At 42.6% G+C, this 25,197-nt stretch overlaps 1 protein-coding gene across 6 annotated transcripts in view; it reads right to left on the bottom strand.

The window, feature by feature from the left end:
- Nucleotides 1-16,332, bottom strand: part of Steap2 (STEAP2 metalloreductase) — a 30,925-nt gene extending 14,593 nt beyond the window's left edge. The window contains exons 1-2 of one of the 6 annotated variants that reach the window (XM_052721991.1): nt 12,231-16,328; nt 1,621-1,754 (exon numbers count right to left, since the gene is read on the bottom strand). The gene's annotated coding sequence lies outside the window, so the exon portion shown is untranslated. Of the gene's footprint in view, nt 1-1,620; nt 1,755-11,472; nt 11,751-11,814; nt 11,972-12,230 lie in introns of those variants that run through there. The other 5 variants (XM_052721992.1, XM_052721994.1, XM_052721989.1 and 2 more) reach the window with 5 other exon arrangements.
- Nucleotides 16,333-25,197: the final 8,865 nt, after the last annotated feature.

The following is a 25,197-nucleotide window of genomic DNA, read 5'->3' as shown; positions in this document are numbered from 1 at the left end:
TAACCTGGGAATCTTAAAATGTAGATTCTCACTCAGCCAGTCTGGAGGGAGACTCGAGAGTCTGCATTTCTAAAAAAAAAAAAAAAAAACAACAACAACAAAACGAAAACAAACAAACAAAAACGGTGTGGATGCTGCTGGACTATGGAACCGCCTATATGTAGCAGGGCTTACAGCAAAGAAGGAATTTCACTCAGATTGTCAAAAACAGCTCTAGCAAGCATGAGCTCAACAAATCAGGCGGCAAATCAGAAACGACACCAGAAGCAGAGGAAAGGACCTTGATACCAAGAGATAGCTTTTAAAAAGATCCATAAAAACAAATTTCCATGCAATGCAACCAAAACTGAACAGTCATTTAGGGGTTGAGTCTGAGTTATCCGATATACCTGATTAACTACAGATTTTTAAAGGCAACTAAGATAAAACAGCCAACAATAAAATTAATGCCATGACTTGAACAACAGGCATCCAAATCTAGTGAAGAGCCGGGCATGGTGGCACACACCTTAACCTCAGCACTCAGGAGGCAGAGGCAGGTGGATCTCTGTGAGTATGAGGCCAGCCGGGTCTATGGAGTGAGTTCCAAGGCCAACCAGGGCTATATAGTGAGACCCTGTCTCCAATAAAATAAAATAAGAAAAAGAAAAAGGAAAAGAGAAAAACCAAACAGCAAAAACCTAGCAAAGGATTAATTAAATACCACAGACACCTACCATTCACCCCATATTCCATAACATAGCTTCCCTATGTAAAAGGGTTTAGTCATGTTTATGGTCTCAAATACATAATGTGTCTACTTATGTTCTCTCTTCCATCCATTGGCTAGGAAGACCATGATGACCTGGCGGTGGGGAGGGGAACTGTCAAGTTACCTTTTATTTAAGTGACTAATGTTTATATTTGTAATAACTTGCTCACTCACACAAGTCAGACTGCATCAGAGTCACTGCTGGCTCTGAATGAAAAATACTAATACATTCTGTCCCCACTGCGCAATTTCATTCACGTTAACACCAAATGCAGATCATTTTAGAAGTTAATGGATTTTACAGGCGCTAGTAGAATGTTTCAAAACATGTGGGCTTTTTTCCAGTTTTTTGTTTTTTACTAAATAAAAGTTTTGGAGTTAGGAAAATTCAACTCTCTATCCTAGCAATAGGTCATATTCAATGACTCTGAATAGATCCATAAACTAAATTGTAGAAGAAAAATACTAATATTAATATTGCTTAAATTTTATATAGTACAGGTTTCATCTCTGTCTGATATTTTACATGTTAACCAAATCCAGAGAACTGCCCCGATAATGCTGTAGGTGCTATTACAATGGGCATCTGCAGATGAGACAGAAAACAAGACCATTAATTTGTCCAGTGCTGCATGAGAACAAGCAAAGGCAGGATTAGAACGCCAGGGAAGGCATGTGTTATTGGACGGGTGTGAGGGATTTCAGAAAGGTCTGTTGTCCCGGCAGCTGCTGCTGTTAGCTGGGAAGTGGCGACAGGGACAGGGTGGAGGAGTCATGTGCCTATCTGGGATGTTCTTTGGCTCTTTCACTGCTCTTCAGCATGGCTTAGTGAGTTTAATGTCTAACTTAGATGACTGGAGAAAACTCACCGACTTTACATCTATTACCCGTCTCACTTCAGGCCTTTCAGGTTAGGAAGTGTAATTATGCTCTCAGACAGTCCTAGGCAGCCAGGTAGTACAAAGCCAGCCTCACATTCCTGGACCATCCAGGGAATCAGCAACTAAAGGAACCATAAGCAATGAAACCAGAACTCATTCCATTTCTCAATTAAGGGCGAAATTACCAACTTGCCTTCCCCTCATATACGCATTACCTAAGGATAAAAAGTGTTAGGAGACCCACTGAGAAAGCCAGGGATCCCCATCAACCCCGAGCTGTTCAATATATACCACAGCAGCTCTCATGTAAGAACTGCAAAATCTTCCAGCATCATCATCATCATGAGGAGGCCTTCTCAAGTTAAAAATAAAACACAAAGAAATTGTCACTTACCTGCTTTTTTAAAAAATAGAACAAGTTCAGATCTCTCTAAATCAGAGTGTGAAGAAGTACATAAATACCTTAGAACCTAAAAACATCACCAGTGGCCTCTCATTAAGCCACAAATTTTATATCTATTAATGGGCAACCCTTGTGTTAACATGTTTGGACCTTATTCACATAGTATTCGTAATGGCATGTTCTAACTGGACCCTAACAGAATAAAACTAACCTAATAAATAATGAGTTTCTTTCACTGTCGGATTAAGGGGTGTGTGTGTGTGTGTGTGTGAGAGAGAGAGAGAGAGAGAGAGAGAGAGAGAGAGAGAGAGAGAGAGAGAGAGAGAGAGAGAGAGACAGAGAGAGAGAGACAGAGAGAGAGGAGAGAGAGATTGATTTTATTTTATTACCTATTGTGTGCATTGGTAAGGATGCATGTGTGTGGAGGTCAGGGGGCAAATTTGAGGAGACAGTAGCTTTCTCTTTACACTGTGGGCTCAAGGGATCGAACTCAGATCATCAGGCTTGCACAGCAAAGACTTTTACCCATTATACCATCTTGCCAGCCCCAAAGAGACCTTTCATGGATCCAAGATAGGAAATGTTTATTGTTAAAACCATATGCCAGACTTTTGTGTGTTATTTCATAGAATATTTTCATGCATAATATTACTTGGTTAAATCCTCAGGTGGGTAGAGAATATATATTACCTCTCATATAAATGAAGCATAAGCTCAGATAACTAAGTAATTTGACAGCAAGGATTCAACTTCCCATGGGGCTTTTAATCCCAGCACTCTGGAGGCAGAGGGAGCTCTGTGAGGGAGCCTGGGCTACATAATGAGAACCATCTTTTTTTTTTTTTTTAAAAAAAAAAGAGTCTTCTAACCTCTGCTCGTTCTGAAGCTGCAGAATAAATCTACAGGGAAACTAACAACTGATTCCCATCTCCAAATGTCATCTGTGTGTGTCTAAAACCAATGCTAACTTTAACTAATTATCTCAGCTTGGGCTAACTCATACCAAACGACCTGAGTTTATTAATACCATAAAACGAAATATGAGTGTTTTCTAAGAAACGTTTGGAAAACCTCAGGTGAGGGGTGCCACGTGTCTTGTAGGGAATCTGTAACCACCTTGGAGGTATGTTTTGCTTTTAGAGGGGAGGAAAAAGAAAGGGCCAAAGAGTGTGTTCATATCCCATTGGAGTCCCCCATTTCTGACCTAAGAGTAGGCCATCTCCCACAAGCAATGGATACTATCTGATGCTGAGACAGTGGTGCAAAACTTCATCCATTTATAATTTGTTCATCTAGTATTCTGGATCATTTCCTTCGTGTCTAAGAAGTGAACACATGGTTATTAATGACATCTCCACATTTATCTAGTTAAGGGGGAAAAAAAGTTCTATAAACTTTACAGTACACATTTCAGTTGACAAGGAATGAAGCAATTACAGTCTCATGGCACAGCTGCCCTGCGGTGACCCAACATGAATGTATCCGGGCCCCTGTGTGCTCGGCACATAAGAGATAGAAAGCCTGGGAAGACACAGTGCTTACATTCAGAAATTCAGGCTCATTAGGGAGAGACAGGATGTACTTATAATAAAAAGTATAATAAAAAATTCATCAGCTTAGAATAAAAAAACCAAACTGGCCGGGCGGTGGTGGCGCACGCCTTTAATCCCAGCACTCGGGAGGCAGAGCCAGGCGGATCTCCGTGAGTTCGAGGCCAGCCTGGACTACCAAGTGAGTTCCAGGAGAGGCGCAAAGCTACACAGAGAAACCCTGTCTCGAAAAACCAAAAAAAAAAAAAAAAAAAAAAAAAACAAACTGTAGAGTCAGAGCATACCATAGATAGGAGAGACCACTGCATGTGTACATTCCCTTCCTTCAACAGTGTGTGTGCGTGCGTGCATGCGTGTGTGTGTGTGTGTGTGTGTGTGTGTGTGCGCGCGCGCGCTGTTTTTTTTTTAAGATTTATTTATTTTGTGTATATGGGTATTTTGTCTACATGAATGTCTGCACACCAGAAGAAGAAGGCATTGGATCCCATGGGACTAAGTTATAGCCGGTTGTAAGATACCATGTGGGGGCTGGGAATTAAACCCAGGTACCTCTAGAAGAACAGTGCTCTTAACCACTGAGCCATCTCTCCAACCCCCCCATGTTATATATGTAAAAGATAATAAATTGATATTTCTGGAAGAACAGCCAGTGCTCTTAACCGCTGAGCCATCGCTCCAGACCTCCCCCCATGTTATATGTGTGAAAGATAATAAATTTGTGTTTACTAACTGCTCCCTAATTCATGTGTAACTACTTCATCATTTTGACAACAGTGTGCCATGAATGCAATCTAACTTAAAACTCGGAATGTCTCACAGTGAATCTGGCTTTCCACAGCCTTGCCTGAAAGGTGCTCTGACTCCTGAATACCAACTAGAAACACATGGGGAAAGCAAGGCACTGTTTAGTTACCCCACTTGAAGGATCATCCTTTTACACTGAAGAGTGTATCTTTCCTACTCTGTAAAGCAAATGTCCTTCTTTCAGGAAAGCACAGTGATAACAGTGGTCCGAGTTGGTAATCTTGTGCCCCCCCCCCCTTTTTATTGGTTTGTGAAACTACCAAGCTTTACAGGGCCATAATTTTCATAGCCAGTAGGCGGCTCCACGAGGAAAGGCCCCAGTAGTTGTTAGGAGAAAATGCCTTTCTCCAGAGGGAAGGCACCCTGGAGTCAGCCCCCCACTCCCCACCCCCAACCCACAGTTATCTGCTTAGTCATACTCAAAAGGCAGGAGCACATTCCAGAAATGGAATGTCAAATATCCCAAACCAATTTTCTCTAACTCAATGATGACTTTAACCATTACAACTTCAGCTTGTGCTAACACAGTCCCTAAATTCCCTTGACATTTAAATAAACAAGTAGAACCCAACTGCTTATTGTAGGGCAGTAACAGATTTCTATAGGTATAAAAGTGTTTTGTTTTGTTTTGTTTAGGGATTTTGAACATTTTCAAACCCTTCAGAAAATCCCAAAGGCAAGGCTATGGCTCCTCTTGAAATAAGCATGCAATTTCCTAATGCAGTGGTTTTCTCGGGGCTATTTCAGACTTCCAAGGCTCAAGATGTATACAATAACATGTTCAATATGTATTTAATACCTAACTATGTAGATCTCATGGCATTTCTACATACTGAGTCACTAAAACAAAATTTTATGTTCATTGAATTGCAATTACTAGGACAGAAGCTGGGCAGACTGGCACACAACAGTAATCCTAGTGCTTGGTAGGTGGAGTCAGAAAGGTCAAGTGCCAGGCCCTGATAGACAACTTTAAACCCCAAAACTCAGAAGGCAGAAGCAGGCTCGTCCCTGTGAGTTCAAAGCCAGCCTGCTCTACATAGGGAGTTCCAGGCCAGTTAGGACTACATAGTAAGGCCCTGTCTCAAAAAAAAGATCAAAGTCATCCACAGCTGTGCAATGAGTTCAAGACCAGCCTGGCTCTAAGAATGGGTGGGACAGTGAATCCATTAATTTTAGGAACATTTTCAACAAAAAGGATTTCTGGTTAAATCTAACTCCATAAATTTAGCTCAAACATTTTTTTCCTCAAAGATTTCAGATAATAATTTTAGGTGTGTATGCATGTGTGTGGGCACCTGTGGGTAGGTGCACATGCATGCATGTGCCTGTGCATGTGGAGGTTAAAGGTCAATGCTGGGTGTCTATCTCAATCAATTTCCAATTTATTTTTTGAGATAAGGTCCCTCAGCTCCAACCTCCTGTCTCAGTCTCCTAGTGCTAGGATTACAGGCTTTCTACACGGGTGCTGGGATGGAACTCAGGTCCTCAGCAAACACTTTACCACCTCAGCCATCTCCTCAACCCTTAGATCCTTTTCAGTAAGTTAAAACATCTTCTTATTGGTTCCTCAGCTATGAACTTCAGGTATTCTTGGTGGGTGATATCAGTTTAGGAATCAATCCAACATCAGGGATCCACATACCGACTCATCTGTCCCCAAGGACTCAACCAGGTGCTGACTCGCCAGTGACATGCAATGGGCACTGGTTTCCTGGTTATCCAATCAATGAAATTATGAATACTGCAGCATACACAGAACTTAAAAATACAACTTGATTGAGTTGTGATTTACACAAAGAATTTGTTCATTTTAAATATACAAATTAAGGGCTTTCAGGAAAAGTATATTATGCACCCATTTTTATCAAAAGCTAATATCACTCACTCTAATTACAAACTCCCCTTAAAAAAATTCTGCATCCCTCAATGTCTGAAAAAGCCACTGACCAGTAAATATATCCATCCGTCCTTCCTCCCTCCCTCCCTCCCTCCCTTTTTCTTCTTCTTCTTCTTCTTCTTCTTCTTCTTCTTCTTCTTCTTCTTCTTCTCTCTCTCTCTCTCTCTCTCTCTCTCTCTCTCTCTCTCTCTCTCCAGCTTGGTTGCACAATGCATGGGGGGGTCTTACTGGGGGGTGGAGAGTGGAAAGGCAGAACTAGTCTCAGAACTGCTTCCTCTCACAAGGATCTCAAAAGACAGTTGTTTTCAATTCTAGCTCCATTGAATGACCTGGAGAGATTTAAAATACCTGGTCATTTGTTACTATATAACAATCCTGATGTTTACTTAATTGGCTTAGGGTTGAGCCTGGGCATCTGAAATTTTATAGGAGATCATTAGTTGTGAATAACAGGTATCCAGGATCAAAAACCATCTCTAAATGTCAGGATTCAATCTAATCCTTAGTGTGCTGTTCAGAGACAGTCCATTTAGCTGATATTTATGTCTATTTTCATGTTGCTGTTTCCAACAGTGAAAAATAACCACCCAGAGAATAGCTGCCCTTAATAAGAAAAGGTGAAGAATATGCATGCAGTCCATTCCCCTTCCCTACTTAGAAGCAATATCAGAAACCCCACTTATTAATTTGTAATATCCTCCCTGCACTTTCTGGGAAGAGCAATGCTAGTCCTTAAAATGTGTCATCACACTCCACAGGATGTGAAACCGAGTTCCTGTTTCATAACATTCAAAATTCCAAGTGTTCTGATGATATTAACTCTTCATACTCTCCCATGAGGGAGTGCTGTTTTCCTTGGTTCTCTGGGCTCCAGGGATCCTTGCCTGAGCAAACCCAGTCATAAGTACAGAGCTTGGCAAACTTTAGCGCAAATGTGAGCACAGGGATGGGGATTTTGCTGAAGTATATCCAGAGAGTGTCAGGTCTGGGTGACCCTGATTTCTGTCTTTCTCATAAGCTCCCAGGTGACGGCCATGATGCTGGCCCGCCATGATGCTGGCCCAAGAGCCACTTCAGCTGGAATATTCTTGATCATCCCTAAATTTTGATTTAATGTTATTTGAAGGTAACACAGATTAAGCACTTGATAAAATTATTGCATTTATAGCAAGTTTTAATTTTGTGCTGTTGAGGTAAATCAACTGGTGTGGGCTCTGAGTCCATCTTGATTCTCAGTCTGCTTCTATTCTATTTGTTAAGTAGAAAGCAATTGTACGTGGCGCCTATGATCTTTTCCAAATGCTAAAATTCTCTTCTTTGTAAGTCTTGAAGCAACATAAAATGTTACATCATCACCTTTTATTTAACACCAACTACAGGAGTTCCAGTTAAAAGCATTTCAAGTAGCATATAGGCTCCTTGAGATCTCAAGGTCCTTAGGGTATTTAAGTTGACCTATGCATTTAATACTGATGGGAGTATTAACACTGTAAGACAATGAAAGTACAGTAAGCTACACAGCCCTGTGATAGTTTGAGTAATAGCCACCAGAGGCTCATGTCAGTGTGACCTTGTTGGAGGGAGTGTGCCACTGGGGGTGAGCTTTGAGGTTTCCAAAGTGCAGGCCAGGCCCAGTCACTCTCTGCCTAAGGATCAGGATATAGAACTCTCAGCTAATTCTCCAACACCATGTCTGCCTATGTGCTCTCATGTTCCCCACCATGGTAATAATGGACAAACCTATGAAACTGTAAGCAAGCCCCCAATAAATGCTTTCTTTTGTAGAGTCGGTTGGTCACGGTGTCTCTTCACAATAGAACAGTGACTGAGACAGCCCCTAAGGTTTTTCAGTTGAAGATTCCTTGACATTCCTCCGGAGGAATGGTAGCAGTTGTGCTAAGTTAATTTTGAAAAACAGAGCCTAATTTATTTTGCATGAAAATGTCTGGGACATTAATTATTGGATGACTGCAATTCAGAAAGAACTATCCTCAGAGATTCTCATGACTTTCACAATCTGATGATTGTTATCAAGAAAATGAAATCCTCCAAGGCCAGGAGGTGGGGTACTGTATTCTTCACAAGCTCATATCCGACCCCCATTAGATTATCCTGCAAATACCCCAGTCCTCTAGGGTGACTGGCAACTCCTGACAGCTTCTCCTAACATCACCACTCTCCACTGACTTCTGGATTACCCCTTTTCACTGGAGAGGTTGATCTTGGTACCCCAGCAGCTGCCAATCCTCCAAGACTTTGCCATTCCAGGAGATAAAGTTGTTGTTGTTGTTGTTGTTGTTATTTTGCTTTAGTTTTTGTTCTTTGAGACAGGGTTCCCTGTGTACCCCTGGCTGTCCTGGAACTCACTCTACAGACCAGGCTGGCCTAGACTCAGAGATCTGCCTGCCTCTGCCTCCTCTCAGATGCTGGGATCAAAGGCGTGCACCACCACCTCCCAGCAAGTGCACCACTATGCCGGGTGGAGATGAATAAACCTCTTAGCCTCAGGGTCTCTTGTTTCCTTGAGTTACTCATCAAAGGCAATGAGTCTCTGCCTCCACCTGCCATTTACTTTCTGGTATTTCTGAGCACTATCTAGTACCTTTCTGATAACCTTAATTTAAATGCTCACACTGCTATGTCTAGAAGGCAAAATTACTTTTCTCTGTGAACCTCAAATTCTATTTCATTGTGGTTTCTCTCTAAACGCTGTCTATATTGAGAGTTATTCCCTTGAAAAGATCCTCCACTCTTACCACCATATACACTTGGTAAAACTCTGGAAGAACCCAGCTACCCATTTTCTCTGTATCTGCACTCAGCTTGGTGCAGAATGCTAAAGAAAAATCAGACAACCAAGTTCTTTGACCCAATCATACATTCATGATGGCCACCTTCACTCACCAAAGGCCAGTCTACCCACACTGTCCTGGAGACCATCTTTTTTTTGCCTCCAAAGGGCATATAGTTGTGGCCTTTCTCATGACATCTCAAACAGGTTCAAGGATCAACTCTTTTTCTGCAACAGACCTGCTTCTGCTAGTCTACGTTTCTTCATCTCAGTAAATTGGGACCATTTCCCACCAGTTGCTCAAATGAGAACTCTGGGGGCCAATTGATATTCTTTGCTTTCCTTCAGCCTTGATATAAACTCCTGTTCTTCAAAATATTTCTTGGTTTCACAGTATTGCCCTGGCTGGTCTGGAACTTGCCTCATAGAGGTCTGCCTGCCTCTGCTGAGATTAAAGGTAGGTGCCACCAACACAGCCTCTTTAAAATAGTTCTTAAGCCTTCTTCACTGACATCAGCACACCCAGCTGTTTATCCTTTCTCACTGCAAGCTTTATCCCCCCCCCCCCCCCCCCCCCCCCCCCCCCCCCCCCCCGCATCTTTGAGACATTGTCTCCCCATGCTGCCCAGGCTGGTCACAAATTCCTGGGCTCAAGTGATCCTCCTGCCTCAGTATCTGGTACTTTAAGCACATGTCACTATGCCCAGCTTGCAAACACCTTCTAAATGGTCAGCCTAGCTTCATCTTTATCTCTGCCCTTTACACAACCATTCTCCACCATCGCAAATGTTTCTCTTCCTTAAAAACTAGTGGCTTCTTTTACTTAGAATCACAGCCACCTTTCTGGCTGTGACCTAAAAGGCCCTAGATATGACAGCCTCTGCTCACCTCTCCAGCCGTATCCCATGTAACCCTTATTTCCTACTGCCCAGCCCCAGAATCCTTTTCTAGAAGTAGAAAAGACTGAATCACTTTTCCATCCTGGGAACTCTGTCTCCTTACTGGAATGATTCACTCCAGCCCACCCACCCCCAACCTCTTTCAGCCCTTAAGTTCCTGGGGAGTTATTTTAAACAATTGTTTATTTTGCTTTTTTACCATATGCTTACTCTCTCCAACACACACACACACACACACACACACACACACACACACACACATTCTGTCCATCCTATCACCACACTGCCTGGCACATACTAAGTATGTAATAAATATTCTTCGTTACTAAGTGCATTTTTTATAAATGCCAAGGCCAAAGAAAATGTAATGAGTCTCTAGGCCAGATCTCTCTTTCTGATAGTCAGGATCTGTGGGCCCCAAAAGATTAAGTGATGTGTCAGTGTCTTGGCTCCCTCAGAATCACGGTTATAAGCTGAGCAGGGAGTAACCGCGCGCGATTCCTGATATTCGGCCTGCACCTTTTCCTGCACCTTTTCTCGCCGGCCTCGCCTTTTCAGCTTTTGCTGCCTCTTTATTCTCATTTTTCTCTATCATTTATAATCATTTTAAAATTCTGCCTTCATCTGTGTTGTGTTCCAGTATTAAAATACAATTATGCTCATTCAGTAGAAGTGCATTTTCCATGGTACCAGGACAATGAAAGTAATTTGGACGGAGCTTCTCATTTTCATCTTTCACAATTAGCTAAACTTGTCGTTACTGAAACTGTCTCCTTTCCCTCCCCCAACTGATGGACTAGCTGAGCGTCAGAAACTGCAGCAGCGAGGCCACCACTACCTCACTCACACCTCTCCAGGCAGCCTGGTAGCTGCTCTGATGTTGCTAAATATCTAGGATGCATATTTTTTTCTCTCCAAATAGGTTATCTTGCTTGTGAGGAGAAAGTGCAGTGCCAAATAAAGAAAAAAAAATCAACCAAATAAACAATAAAAAAAGATGGGGGGGGGTAGATTGGGGACGAGGAGGCTGCAAGCAGTGGGGCAGTTAACTGGGACTGGAGGCTAATCAAGACAGGAGAGTGAGGTGGGGGCAGGAGTCTGGGTTCTAGTTCGCCCGAGTGATGGAGCAATAACTAAACGTGGCCTGGCGTAAGTTCTATGTTTAAAAAAAGAAAAGAAAAAGAAAAGAAATAGAAAAACTACCTGCCAGAAGATTGAAAAGCTCACACCAATCCGGCTCTACAGGATAGTGGAGACAATAAATGGAAGCCTCCCGTCCAAAAAAAAAAAATCTCTTTATCTCCCTATGTTATTTTAAGAGCAAGATTTTTAGGACATAATTTTCAACAAGTTTCAGTCGAGGCTGAACACGGGACACGGAGATAATTAAGGACACTAAAAGAACAGACCAATTACTTCTAACGCAAAATGGCCTGAACACACCAGGATCGCAGTAGCGGGTAATAAGCAAAGCCACTGCTGGCATTATTTACCTGTTTGCCAAGCAGCGCTTCCTAACCGGGAAAAGCGCTGCATCAATCCAAAGTGACTGGTAAAAGTAGCCTGCGGGTCCTTTGCCTTTCGGGCACGTCCTACCTGGGACAAGGTCTCTCCTGGCCTCCTTTCTGCTGGGCCCGACCTGGGGACTTCCCCGGGGCTCCCGGAGGACCAAGGGGACAGGGGGGCGGAATGGGTTGCGACGGACGCCCTTCCGCACCCCTCCCACCTGGCAGCTCGGCGCCCGCCGAGTCCCAGAGAAAGGATGCGGCACCCGGCGCCCGCAGCCCGGCGACCCCGCACTCCGCCACCCCCGGGCTCTCCCCCAGCTCGCTCACCTCCGCGCCCTCCTCTCCGGGCCTCGCAGCGCCGCGCCGTGGCTCCCACGCGCCCAGGGCCCGCCGAGCTCCCGGGCCTAGGAGCGCTCCTCCCGCCCGCGATGCTCCCGCCCCCCAGCCGGACCGCGCCGGGGAGGAGGAGCAGGGGGAGGCGCGCCGGGGCAGGGCTGGCGGTGACGCGCGGGGGGCGCGGGGCGCGGGGAGGGGCGGGGACCACCCGGGGCCGCCGTCCCCCCCCCCCACGCCTGCGCGCGCTCCTGCGGAGACCCCCGTGGAAGCAGCCCCGGGGGAATCCAGCCCGCGTCTACACTCCACCACCTCCGAGACGCCCGCCACGCCGCTCCGGACTTGGCTTTGATTAGTGCCCTCCTCCCTTCCCACCCCCTTTCTCCAGAGCTACTCTGTTCCACACAAACCTCGAAGAAACTGCGCTTTTTCTTCGGGCTCGATTATGTCCTTGAAAGAGAAGGATCAGAAATGCCCTTTCAGGAACCGCGTTTTAAAACTCCCCGCGACGGGAGGCCGTTCGTTCGCAGCGGTGGCCTGCGGGGATTCGTCTGTGGACCCTGACCTTCACTGTCGCCCGTGCGCGCCCAGCTCGGTGGGGACTGGAAGGTTAAAGCCGCGAGTCAGGAGACCTGCGTGCCTGCGGAGAGCTGCTTACTTCCAGACTCTGCAGTGGCCTTGGAGCATCCAGGGTTCGCTGAGCTGTGTAAGGGCACCTTGGGTTCTGGCTGTCTGTAATTTTTTCCCCATCCTTTTGGTTACCAAGTAGGTAGGTTTCTTTTACCCTTTCGGTCAAAAGTATTAGTGCAGATATTTATTTTTTAATATAAAGTGAATTTATCAAAAATTCTCAAATTGGGGCTTTTTTTTTTCTCCCCCAGAGGTTAGTTGCTTCTCATTTCGGCAAATTAGGTTTAAAAATTATCTTCCTTGGTGGTTTATTAACTAGGCAAAACAGAACGAAACCAGAAGAGGGTCTTGGATCGATCCCGGGGCACTGCACTTTCCCCTTTGAAAACCATACACAGATTAACCTCTGCAAGAACGACTTAGGAAACACATCCTTTGTTTGATCCTCGTGAAAACTGTTTCTTCCCCACCCCCAAACAGGGTTAAGGTTTAGAGTTTAGGCATAAACTCAGCTCTTAGTGAAGTGTCAGGGTGTGGAGGCATCGACAGCTGGTAAAATACTTTCCATTTTGGTAACTGGGAAAAAAATCCTTATGTTTTATATCAGTGTTATTTCACTTCAACTACTGTCAAATATGAAAACAGCAGGGTATTTATTTCTAACACTTCTGGGGTACCATTGGGAAAAATTGTTGTGTCTTTAGGATTTGATGAGAAGATATAGCTTTTCTGTCACATAAACAAAAGCATTATATAATGTCTAGCAAAGGTTAGTCCGATTTTTTCTTAGTAGTATAAACCATAAGTTATCATAGAAAACATAGGTAAACTACACATTTACAATATTTTTAAAAGCTGTTTACACATGGGCTCTGCTTATGTAAAAAAATGAAGTAATATGTGAGATCATTTACCTCCCAGTGAATGAATGAGTCAACAACGTGCAGTTTCCAGAAGGAATATCTGTTTTTCATACTTGAACTATTAAAATAAGCAAACATCCTCGGTGGGTGGAAAATGCCGAGTTGCCAAATGTACTCCAAAGATGGCCATTGCAGCTACAGAGCACAGCTCCCGTCTGGTCCATTTCATGAGCCAGTGGTCATTTTTACCAGTGTGTTCTGGTTACAGTTTCAAAGTATGTAAAGCTAATTTCGCAAGCCTTTTCCAGGTCATGAGGCACTCACTGAGAAACATCCCCAGTTCCCTGAAGTAACTCATCCCTACTGAAGCACAGCAATAATTCATTAAGCAAATCTCTAGTGGCCCAGAGGTGTTAACATAATTTCTGCTTTGAAGTTATTATACAATTGAATAACTTTGAAATGATAATGCCTAAGGAAGCTTTAAGCACCTGGAGCTCTCTGGAAACTCATTCACTAAGAACATGTTTGCTGAGTTCCTGCCGTGTGTCCTGGATGGCGGGCACCCTTGAACAATGCAGAAGACAGACTGTCTGCCAACTGTTGTTTGGTGGGAGAAGATAAATGTACACCAGTCCTCCATGTGTGAAGTAAGTGTAAAGCATGATAAAAACAGTAGACTTTGGGCATATAATAGGTAGGATCATCACTCTAGAGAGCCATCGTGCACATTAGTGGGTTAAAGGCTCTGTGACTTTCTACACTAAAGACACTCACTTGGCCCTTTCTCAGCAGATACCATTTTGACAGTACAGAGTCTGTGTGAATAATGCTTATTGATAAATGACCTTTGTATGAAATTCTGCTTTTTTTGAAATTAAATAATTCAATAAACATAAAAATCAGTCGATACTACTTAAAATTTATTTGTGAATGCATATTTATATATTTCAAGATATATATGTGCATATGTGTATAAACTGTTTGAATTAAATTTTGTTTAAAGACTGTGGTGGTTTGAATAAGAATGGCCCCCATAGGCTCATATATTTGAATACTTGGTCACCAGGGAGTGGCACTATTAGGAGGTGTGGCCTTGTTGGAATAGGTGTGGCCTAATCACAGGAAGTGTGTCACTAGGTTGGGCTGTGAGCTTTCAAAAGCCCAAGCCAGTCCAGTAGTCTCTCTCTTCCTGCTACCTGCTAGATGTAGAACTCTCAGCTCCCTCTCCAGCACCACGTCTGCTTGCGTGTGCCTTGTTTCCCACAATACTGATAATGGACTAAACCTCTGAACTGTAGTTGACCACCAATTAAATGCTTTCCTTTATAAGAGTGGTGGTCATGGTGTCTCTTCACAGCAACAGAAAGTTGACTAAGACAAAGACAGAATATGAAACATTTATAAAGCAATAAAATGATATGTGGGGGCCCACAGAGGCTCTCTGTTAAGGCCTTGCTCAAGGTCAGAGAGTCTGAGCTTGCTTTACCAGCAGGGCTGCATAATGAAATGATTTGACCACGGGCGTGGTTACCAGGTGTTTGGAAAGGTCTACACTTTGCTATACGGTGTGCTTTGATCTTTGCCTCTTCCCTTGACATATTATAAAAAGCCCTTTTCAATATAGGACAAGGCTGTTGGGTATTGACCCAGGCCCTCCTGAAGCTATCCTGTGTTTCTGTCTTTCTTGTTGTCTTGTCATCTAGGTCTCTCTTTCTATCTGGTATTTTCTTATCCCTCTCTCCTCCACCTAAGAACCCTTTGAAAGGTGGGAGCTGGACTCCCACAATGATACAAATGTGTGTCTGTACAAAACAAATATTTTATAGTTGACGTTATTTCAAGAACATCTTTCCATCAACATAATTCAGGGGCTTTTTTTCTTCTTTAAGCTGGTCTCACTGTGTAGCCCTTGCTGTTCGGGACCATGCTATATAGACCAGGCTGGTCTTTAACTCTTCTGGAGTGCTAGGATTAAAAGCATGTACCACCACACACACCCAGAGAAAATTAGTAATGCCTATGTACTCCATAGTACAATATGTAGCAGTCTAACATAAAGCTTTAAGAAAATACATTTTTCAGCTGGCCATGGTGGCACATGCTTTTAATCCCAGAACTTGAGAGGCAGAGGCAGGCACACCTTTGTGAGTGCAAGGCCAGCCTAGTCTACACAGAGAGCTCCAGGCCAGCCAAGGCTACATAATACGACACTGTCTCAAAAAAAAAAAAAAAATTTCCAGTTCCTTTTATGTTATGAGTAATACTGCTTTAATATCTTTGCATAACTTACTCTTTAGGATATTAAGTGGAGAGAATATTTCTTTAAGATATATTCCAAAATGTGGGTTTGTTTAAAATTACTTTTATGGGACTGGAGAGATGACTCAGCAGTTAAAAAGCACTGGCTGCTCTTCTAAAGGACCCAGGTTCAATTCCCAGGTGGTAGTGTTGGGAACAGGCAAAAAAAACACCTTGTCCTGAGTACTGCCAATTTGATTTCAGACTCCATTTTACCTGTAGGGTGAAACAAAGTTCAGGTTTCCAAGCCCTAGGGGAGCTGAGAACCTTCCAATGGCTAACCTACTCCTCCTTAAACCATAGAAATAGTCGTTATGCATCTTGAGTTCTCTAGAAACATCATGGCTGTTCCTAACAACACAAGGAACAAATGAATCTGATTGGTTGGACTGAAAGACTTGCATTGTGTGTCAGTTGACAATGACAGAACATTCAAGGAAGTCCCTAATCTCCAAATCCTGATTGGTGAAAATTGTAACTGTAACTTGGCAACAAATGTTTGTGATTTTTGTGCTGGCATTCGGGCTGCAGCTCAGCTCCTAGTCTGTTCTGCAGCCCTGATCGATCTGACCCTTCCCTTCCCCGCTTCTTCTGTGCTGCCCTGCATTAAATCTCGCCTCACAGTAACCTCTTGTGTCTGCTCGGATTGATTCGGAGCCTCAGACCACAACAGTGGCTTACAGCTGTCTGTAACTCCAGGTCCAGGGCGTTTGACACCCACTTTGGGCCCCCCTGGGCACCAGGCATACATATGATACACAGACATGCATGTAAGCAAAACACCCATAAAATAAAGAAAATCAGATTCTTTTAAATTATTTTTGATTATATTTCTTATTTCTTTCTATGACTTTAAGATTTGTTATAGAAAAATATGAGTGTACATTTGTCTTTCAAATTCAACATCTCATTAGCAATAGATTTTTTTATGTTGTTTAAGCAGATTAAGAACACTTTAGAATATATGTAATTAAAATGGACACATGGAAAACAGCACAAATACCTGGCATACCTTGGTTGGTAGTGTTGTCAGTAATCTACTATTTCCCTCCTAATATGCATCTCCTCTGTAAATTCTTTCAGTTAATTTTGTGGTAATAAAAAAATAAGCTATGAGCTCACAGAGTTGGCTCTGCTGGTCAGAGCAATTGCTGCCCTTGAGGTGGACCCAGATTAGGTTCCCAACACCCACAGGATGGCTCACAACCGTCTGACTCCAGTTCCAGAGCATCTGATGCAATCTCCCGGGTACCAAACCATGTATATGGTGCACAGACATATATACAGGCCAAACACCTGCCCACAGAAGATAAAATAATCTGAAGGAATTTAAATTACAATAATGCTTAGAGAAGTCAAAACCTATAGATCAGCAAAGCTGACCTAGGCCCATGCCCCATCAAGAAGTCAAAATCTGAGTAGAGCCCCAGTGGAAGGATCTTTGTAACGTTCCTGTAGGAGAAATCTTTCTAAAGCTTCAAAAGGAATAGACCAGGCAGCATATCAGTAAGGCTCTGTATTTCTTCATAGCTTTGAAGTGAGCAGAAAGCCATGGAGACAGCTAGCTACCATGACCTCACAGCTTCCAGCCCCTGACGAGCTGGATAGAATTCATGGATACCAGCGGTCACTTCCAGAGTTTTTCTGATAACGATCAGGCAAACGCTATATACAAATACAAAAATAATCACATACTCATGTCTTGACATGTTGATGCTTAAATTTAAATACTAGTAAATGCTACTTGTTTGTTAAAAGGCACTGATCTAATGGGGCATGGTGGCACATACCTTTAATCCCAGCATTTAGGAGGCAGAGGCGGGCAGATCTGTGAGTTCGAGGCTAGACAGGGCTGCAGAAGACCACATCTCAAACAAAGCCAAACAAAAAGACCATCTAATTCTGACTATTGGGAACTTAGTCCACATTCAAAACAGAATTTAAATTGTAGATATTTTTGAGATGTTACTATCCTCAAGCACTTAAGATGTGGTGTTTTGTTTGTTTGTTTGTTTGTTTAAGGAGCTAGGTGTGGCAGCATTACCTATAACCCCTGCACTAGGAAGGCCGACACAGTAGGATTTCAAGTTTGAGAGGACCTATGTAACCACTCTGCTTCAAAGAAAAGATAGCAAACCTTGAAAATTCCTTACCAGTGAATTTAATTTGGGGTTTCATGAACTACCACCTTGTAACTGAGTAAAAGCATGAGTAAAAACTGAGTAAAATTTCACAGCACACATAAATAAAAACACACATACATGTATTTTATTAACCTGTGCTTATAGATGGTAATAGTTTCATATATTTTCATGAACAATGTATTTTGATGACATCACCCCCTATTATCCTCTTCTGTCCTTTTTCCACTCCTGATGATTTCCTCCTCTTCCAATAGATAGTCCCCGTGTGTGTGTGTGTGTGTGTGTGTGTGTGTGTGTGTGTGTGTGTATGTCTGTGTGTGGGTGTCTGTGTGGGTGTCTGTGTGTGTCTGTGTGTGTGTCTGTATGTGTGTTTGTGTGTGTGTCTGTGTGTCTCTGTGTGTGTGTGTGTGTGTGTGTGTGTGTGTCTGTGTGTGTGTGTATGTCTGTGTGTGGGTGTCTGTGTGGGTGTCTGTGTGTGTCTGTGTGTGTGTCTGTATGTGTGTTTGTGTGTGTGTCTGTGTGTCTCTGTGTGTGTGTGTGTGTGTGTGTGTGTGTGTCTGTGTGTGTGTCTGTGTGTCTCTCTGTGTGTGTCTGTGTGTGTGTGTCGCCTCCCACTGTTTCATTAAGGTTGCTTACAGGAACATGAGTGACAAACCATTCATAGGAACATGGGCACCTCACTGGTGGCTACACCACTGAAGAAAATGCATCTCCCTACCCCAGCAACCATTGCCCATAGATTCTCAGGGAGGGGAGGGGCCTCATAAGCCTCTCCTCCCTGGGTACTATTAGCTGTCTATAAGTACTCAGGGAGGGCGGGGCTTCATGAGTCCCTCCTACTCCATGACAGGAGGCCTTTCAAAGGCCCAATCTTGTGCAGATGATGACAGCCGAGCTCACAGTTTGCATTTCCTTGCAATCTGTCAACCCTTGAAGAGAATTCATAACTGAATGACAGCAAGAACAGCATCATTATTACAGATGGATTAACAGAAATGTATCTCATATATTCAACCAGGTTACTTTTGTCAGAGCAAACACACATACACATACACATACACATACACATACACATACACCAAGGTTTTTTGTTTTTGTTTTTGTTTTCCGAGACAGGGTTTCTTTGTGTAGCTTTGTGCCTGTCCTGGAACTCATTCTGTAGCCCAGGTTGGCCTCGAACTCACAGAGATCTGCCTGCCTCTGCCTCCCGAGTGCTGGGATTAAAGGCGTGCGCCACCACCGCGCGCAGCCACATAACCAAGGTTTTAAGTAGCAATGATGTTTGGTTCTTGGTGAACTTGGCTTGGGAAGCTAGGGCCCTGGAAACTCAATGGCCACCAAAGCTGCCTTGATCAGTGGCTTTCCCATTCTTGTCTCCTGAACTGGAAGAATTAAAATTCAAGGCCCAAAGTGAGTGAGTTTTAGGAAGAAGTTTATCATAGACTCATGGGTGGAGGCTTAAGAGGAAGACGGGGTCAGGGAGGGGCTTGCACAGAGCTCCCTTCATGGCAGGAGGGGTCCTGGGTGCCTTGGATTTACTAGTCTGGGATTGAAAGGACTGTGGCAGAGACTGGGTTTACATGTGGGGAGAGGATAAGCTGGCCAGTCCAGTTGGGAGAGCCATCCCGTGTCGGTGTCGAGGAGAGGAACTCACATAGGAGATAACAAAGAAACAGCAACCAGAACCCTCTCCTGCATTCCTGCCCTCCAGCAAGGTCATTCTCGGACTGTCGGACTGTCGCTCTGGGGCCCCTGCCCTCCCTGACCAGTTTCTAACTTCTGTTCTCATCAGCCAGATTGTCCTGACAGCAGTGTAAAACACCAAGGTCAGAATTATGTAACAGGACCTTTTTACAGCGAGTAGGAAGGCTGAGGGTCGTTATCCGTTCTAAGCAACTTTCAGGAGTCAGTAGCTGAGGAATCTAAAGAAACATTAACAAGTTCCAACACCACATGGAAAGACTGCACCATTTCCTTCAGCCATTCTTTTAAAGGGGCAAAATTAGATGCAGCTATGTGGATGAGAAAACCTTTTCTGTTACCCGTGCATAGTCCACAATCTCTATGAGCGGTCCCTCATTCTCACGCAGGATGCCCCCACAGAGCTGTCTTGCATTGTTCTGTTAACCTGGCCTAGGACCCCGGGGAGGCAGGACTGTGCTCAGGCCTGCTGTGCCCAGTGCTGGGGTTGGCTATGGGCGTCTCTGCTCTTACCACCTCTCCGTTAGTCACACCTGGCTGCCAAGATAGCTCTATGGTGAGCAACAGCACCTACTGGCTACTGTGTATGTATGAAACTCACACGCTGCTAACTCTGTACATTCTGTATAACATGAAATTTAGAGATACCACATACATGGTTTTTAGCCACAGATACATAGAGTATTAAAAGCACTAAAATCACTTTGAAACAGTTGCATACAAAAGTTGTCACTTATAAGTTAAGCGTAAAGCAAGCTGACACTTAAATGAATCTTAGCCTTAAGACAATTTCCTAAGCCAAAAGTCTGAAATGTGAACTTGAACAATTTTTAACAAAGCATAAAATTAGACTCTCTCCCGTGGTCTTCTGTCATGTCCTACACTACATACAGGTTGGCACCGTGAGACAAAGAGTAAGACGATGCTGTGTGACTTCCAAGGTCGGATCGCCAGGACACTGATAGTTCCTGACTTAGCCTTTTGGAATGTTTACTCCAGGTGAAGCAAGTATCTCTTTAAAATTTTTATCAAGACCTCCCCTGCTGTGAGGAAGCTTCGTAGAGAGGCTACATGGAAAGAGAGATGCCTGATGGGCACCAGCTGATCTACGGTGGGGGCAGGGACAGGACTGGGGTGGATCACCCCAAGTGAAAAAGCTACCTTGCACTTTCACACGTCAGAGGATCAGATGACTTCAGCACCCTGCTACTGTCTGAAGATAAAAACCTCTGAATGAGACTCACTATGCTGAGGGGAGCGAACTCCTAAGAATAAGAAAGAGAGCATATTGTTTTAAACTGTCATTTTGGCGTGATTTAGTTACACACCAGTGGATAACACAATAAGGACACAACCTCCCTGTTTTCTGTTTTGATTAATTATATGTAATATGGTCTGTATTTTTCTCATACAAATGGTTCAACAACTTCTAAAATACAAGTATGAACGGGTCTTCAGCAAACTATATTCTCTCTTGCACTGTTATTTCAAACAGTCACACAAAAGCATCAGTTCATAGCTTCTTACCATGTCATCATCCTTTTGATGTGCAGGTTAAGATAGCAGACTCTGGAGATGATTGAATTGTCGTTGACGTTCCAAATCCTGTTGTCAGAACCGGATGAGAGAACCAGATTTAAGACGCAAATCCAGCTACAGGATCTATAAACACAAATGTTTGACCTTTGTGACTGTGAGGGATCAGAGTGGATTAGTGACGACAGAGGAGATGTTAAAACTGGTCTGTTTGGAGCTCTGTTTTATTAACCTTTTTTAGTTAACTAATTAATTTTTAAATTCATTACCATGTATTTTGACCACGTTTTTCTCCTGCCCCAGCTCCTCCCTATTTTATTTTATTAACTTTTAAAATTCTATTATTTTTTACATTGTGTTTGGCCTAGTTCACTAATCTTAAAAATACAGTTAAGTGAAAAGTTCAAATTTTATGAAAGTAGAGCACCATTTATTTCTTTAAAAGTTATAGGAATTGGTTGTAATATTTATAAATAACAAATTTCTCTATATCTGGTATTATACAATACATGACTAGTCTTGACATCCCCAGGAAGAGGAATTGCATTGAATGATTTGCCCTTCCACGTATTAGGGCTAATGTTGCAGCTATAAGAATTGAAGAGCACAGGCTTAGACAGACAAGGGAACAAAGACACAGCATCACAATTGCCATATGTATAGAGGAAAAACTTGATTTATGATTGACAGGTCTTACACATCAGGGGGAGGAAAGAATTATCATGTTGATTTATGAAAATTTTTGTTAAAATGTGAAATTGTATATTAATTGTCCCAAAAATCAATGCTAGGAAAATGAAAGGAAAACTTGAAAACAGACAAATATCTTTAAAGAATAAAATATAAGAGAATATCTTCAACTTTTAAGTAATGATAAATTTGTTAAGATATATATATATATGAATATAAACCAAAAAAGACGGGCGGTGGTGGCGCACGCCTTTAATCCCAGCACTCGGGAGGCAGAGCCAGGCGGATCTCTGTGAGTTCGAGGCCAGCCTGGGCTACCAAGTGAGTTACAGGAGAGGCGCAAAGCTACACAGAGAAACCCTGTCTCGAAAAACCAAAAAAAAAAAAAAAAAAAAAAAAAAAAAACAAAAAAGAAATAATCATACATTTGATATAAAGATTGAAACTTCTTCCTAACCTTATATATATATATATATATTTATATAGATAGATAGAAAAAAATAATCACACTGTGAAAAGCTGCTTCATATACACATGAATATACACATATATGTGTATCTATACATAAAGATTCACGTGAAAATAGAGTGTTTCTGACAATAAAAACTTTTACAGATTGATGAAAAACAACAGTACAAAAGAAAACAGGTGAACTACATGCCCGTGATGTTCAGCCTGCCAATTCCATCCCTGTCTATGCCGCGGAACTTATTTACACTATTCAAAATTATTGACAGATTTCAAGATTTCATTTCTGTATGTTATCATACATGTAGTATCAACTTTGAAATTACATTTGTGAAATTTAAGTGACATTTCAGTTAAAATAATGACAGATCAAATATATCCTAACATATATGCCATATTTTTATGAATTACTATTTTCTGTAATGAAAAGAGAGAATGACATTGTCTTATGTTTTGAAAGTTCTCTGTATGTGTGTGTGTGTGTGTGTGTGTGTGTGTGTGTGTGTATGTGTCTCTGAAATATGATCTTACTATGTAACTCAAGCTGACCTCATACAACATTCCTTGCTTACAAAAATATTTTGTTTTTCTGTTATTTGTGACAGGGATTTATGGACATCAGGATGGTCTCGAACTCACTATGTAGCTTAGCAGAGGACGATCTTCGGTTTCAGACTCTTCCTGCATGAGGAGATCACAGACATGCACCACCACAGCCAGTTTGTGGTTTATGTGGTGCTGGGATCCAGCTCATGGCTTACCTCAGGCTAGGAGAGCTGCCAACCGAGCCACATCCCCAGACTCCCCTCCAGTTATTTTAGTTTGACTGAATTTCACACTCAATTTTGAAAATCCTCATTTTCCTCTTTGGCTTTTGCTACATGGATTGCTAGATGTAAAGCAGCCTCAGAGGCTTAAGGGTTTACACTGCTCGCTATTTCGTGCTCAGTACATTAGAACTTGATCTTTTTGCCAGAAGATGTTTTGATCAGTAACCAGCCTTCCTTTTAAGTGAGATCTGTGCTGACTGGAGTAGTGTTAAAACACTGACGTAGAAACGTCTAGGACTATGTTTTGTATGCCAGGGTGCTTCTCTAGGTCACACTTTCAGAACACACTGATTTTTAAGATACTTGCAACTTTTCCTCTGTCACTTTGCTATTTTTTCATATTTATCCCAATTTTAAGACAATAATAAACAGTGGTTTTAAAAAAAAACAAAGGCCACTGTAATACAGAACTTTTCTAACCTAATTATGATGATCATGGTTTATCGTTTATTTAGAATAATTATGGAATTATTTACATAATTTAAAACTCCCCTTTTAAGTCTGACGGTTGTTTTATGAAGTTATTCTTGTTAATAATCTTTTCAAGGCCTTAAGCAGATTAAGTACTATGAAACTTTGTGTTCTCATCATGATGCAGGGTAATTAGAGCTGTTAATTACTTCATTATAATTACAATAATTTTCAGTACAAGAAGATGTTTGCTTCTGTACTTAAGGAGACTGCTCTAACCAGTGAATGTAAAGTTTTCATGTTTTTGTCTCTATTTTACATGTCAGCTTTAAATTTTAATGCCATCCACATACCATCATCGACGAGCAAAATTCTTCTTAGCTGTACTGTGTGCTGAAAAGACTAGCTAAGCATCTATCCTTGGTAAAAGTATCTGTAAAATGGGCTGAAGGCAGTTTTTACTAAAAGTGCTTGAATTTCTGATAGTCTTATTATGTCACAGCGCTTAAAAAATGTTTTTTGTTTGTTTGGTTTGATGTTTAGAGACAAGGTTTCTTTGTGTAACAGAGCCCTGGCTATCCTGGGTTTCGCTTTGTAGACCAGTCTGGCTTTGATCTGCCCACCCCTGCCTCCCAAGTTCTGGGATTAAAGGCATGTGCCACTCCCCCCGCCCTGAGTTAAAAGTCTTAATTATATTGTTTCCCCTGCGCTTCCAGTTATATTTTCCTACAGTTTGTAAGAAAAGAGTTCAAGCCAAGACTGTATCCTGGTCCAGTCAGGAAGGAGAACTAGATGTGATAAACGTGCCCAATGATCGAAGTTAATCGTTTACAATCCAGTCACCACAGAGACTAGACTGTGTCCCATTCCTACCCTGACTTCGAGTTTCATTAACTCCTTCCCAGGCTATGTGTAGTATCTACTGAAGAGGATTGTTTATGAAGCATAATTGCCAGCTTACCTTTTCCCAGATGTTGCTTTTTCTTTAGTCCTTGAGGACCCAACATCTGTGAGGCTGCCACCAGCGGTTCTAAAACCAGGTAACATAATCTGTCCTTTCAGGGACTGACCTCTGAACACCTTCCTGGGAATGGCATGAATTTTTGAAACAGTGTAGCTTTACAGAGTTGGGGATAGCATGGGTGTTGAAGACACTTTCCTCAGAAATGTCCCTGAAGCCAAGATCCCAATTTTCATACATATATGTATATATGTACATTTATGTGTGTGTGTGTCTGTCTGTCTGTCTGTCTGTCTGTGTCTGTGTGTGTGTATGTATGTGTGTATGTAGGAGTGAGTTTGTGTAGATGCCAGAAAACTAGAAAGGGACCATGAAAGGAGGAAGGACACTTCAAAGTAAAGGATTAGGGATGGCGATAGATCACGTGTGATATAAAAGTGAAGGGAAGAAGAAAGGGGGTAGAAATGTTTCATGGAGATGGGAGAGAGGGGGATGGGGAGAGGAGAGGGGCAGGGTACCCCAAAATCCACTGTATATGAACATGTAAGGAAGTCTGTTGCTTTGCATGTTTAAAAAAATGAAAGAAAGAAAAAAGAAGAGGAAGAGGGAAGAAAGGAAGAGAGAGGAAGGAAGGAAGGAAGGGAGGGAGGGAGGGAGGGAGGGAGGGAGGGAGGGAGGAAGAAGGCGGTTTCTGATATGACTGAGGTGTGGCTCAATGGTGGCGTGTTTGCCTAGCATATGCAAGGCCCTTGATTCACTCCCCAGCAGAGGAAAAATAAAAGATAAGAATGTTGCCAAACGCTGTGGGTTCTGCTGTGTCCAGTGCAAACTTCTCGATAGCA

Source organism: Peromyscus californicus, unplaced genomic scaffold (genome assembly GCF_007827085.1).
Source record: "Peromyscus californicus insignis strain IS unplaced genomic scaffold, ASM782708v3 Scaffold_6__1_contigs__length_162567912, whole genome shotgun sequence".
NCBI lineage: Eukaryota > Metazoa > Chordata > Mammalia > Rodentia > Cricetidae > Peromyscus > Peromyscus californicus.
Note: the sequence above shows the minus strand (reverse complement) of the source record. Positions and strands in the feature narration are given on the sequence as shown.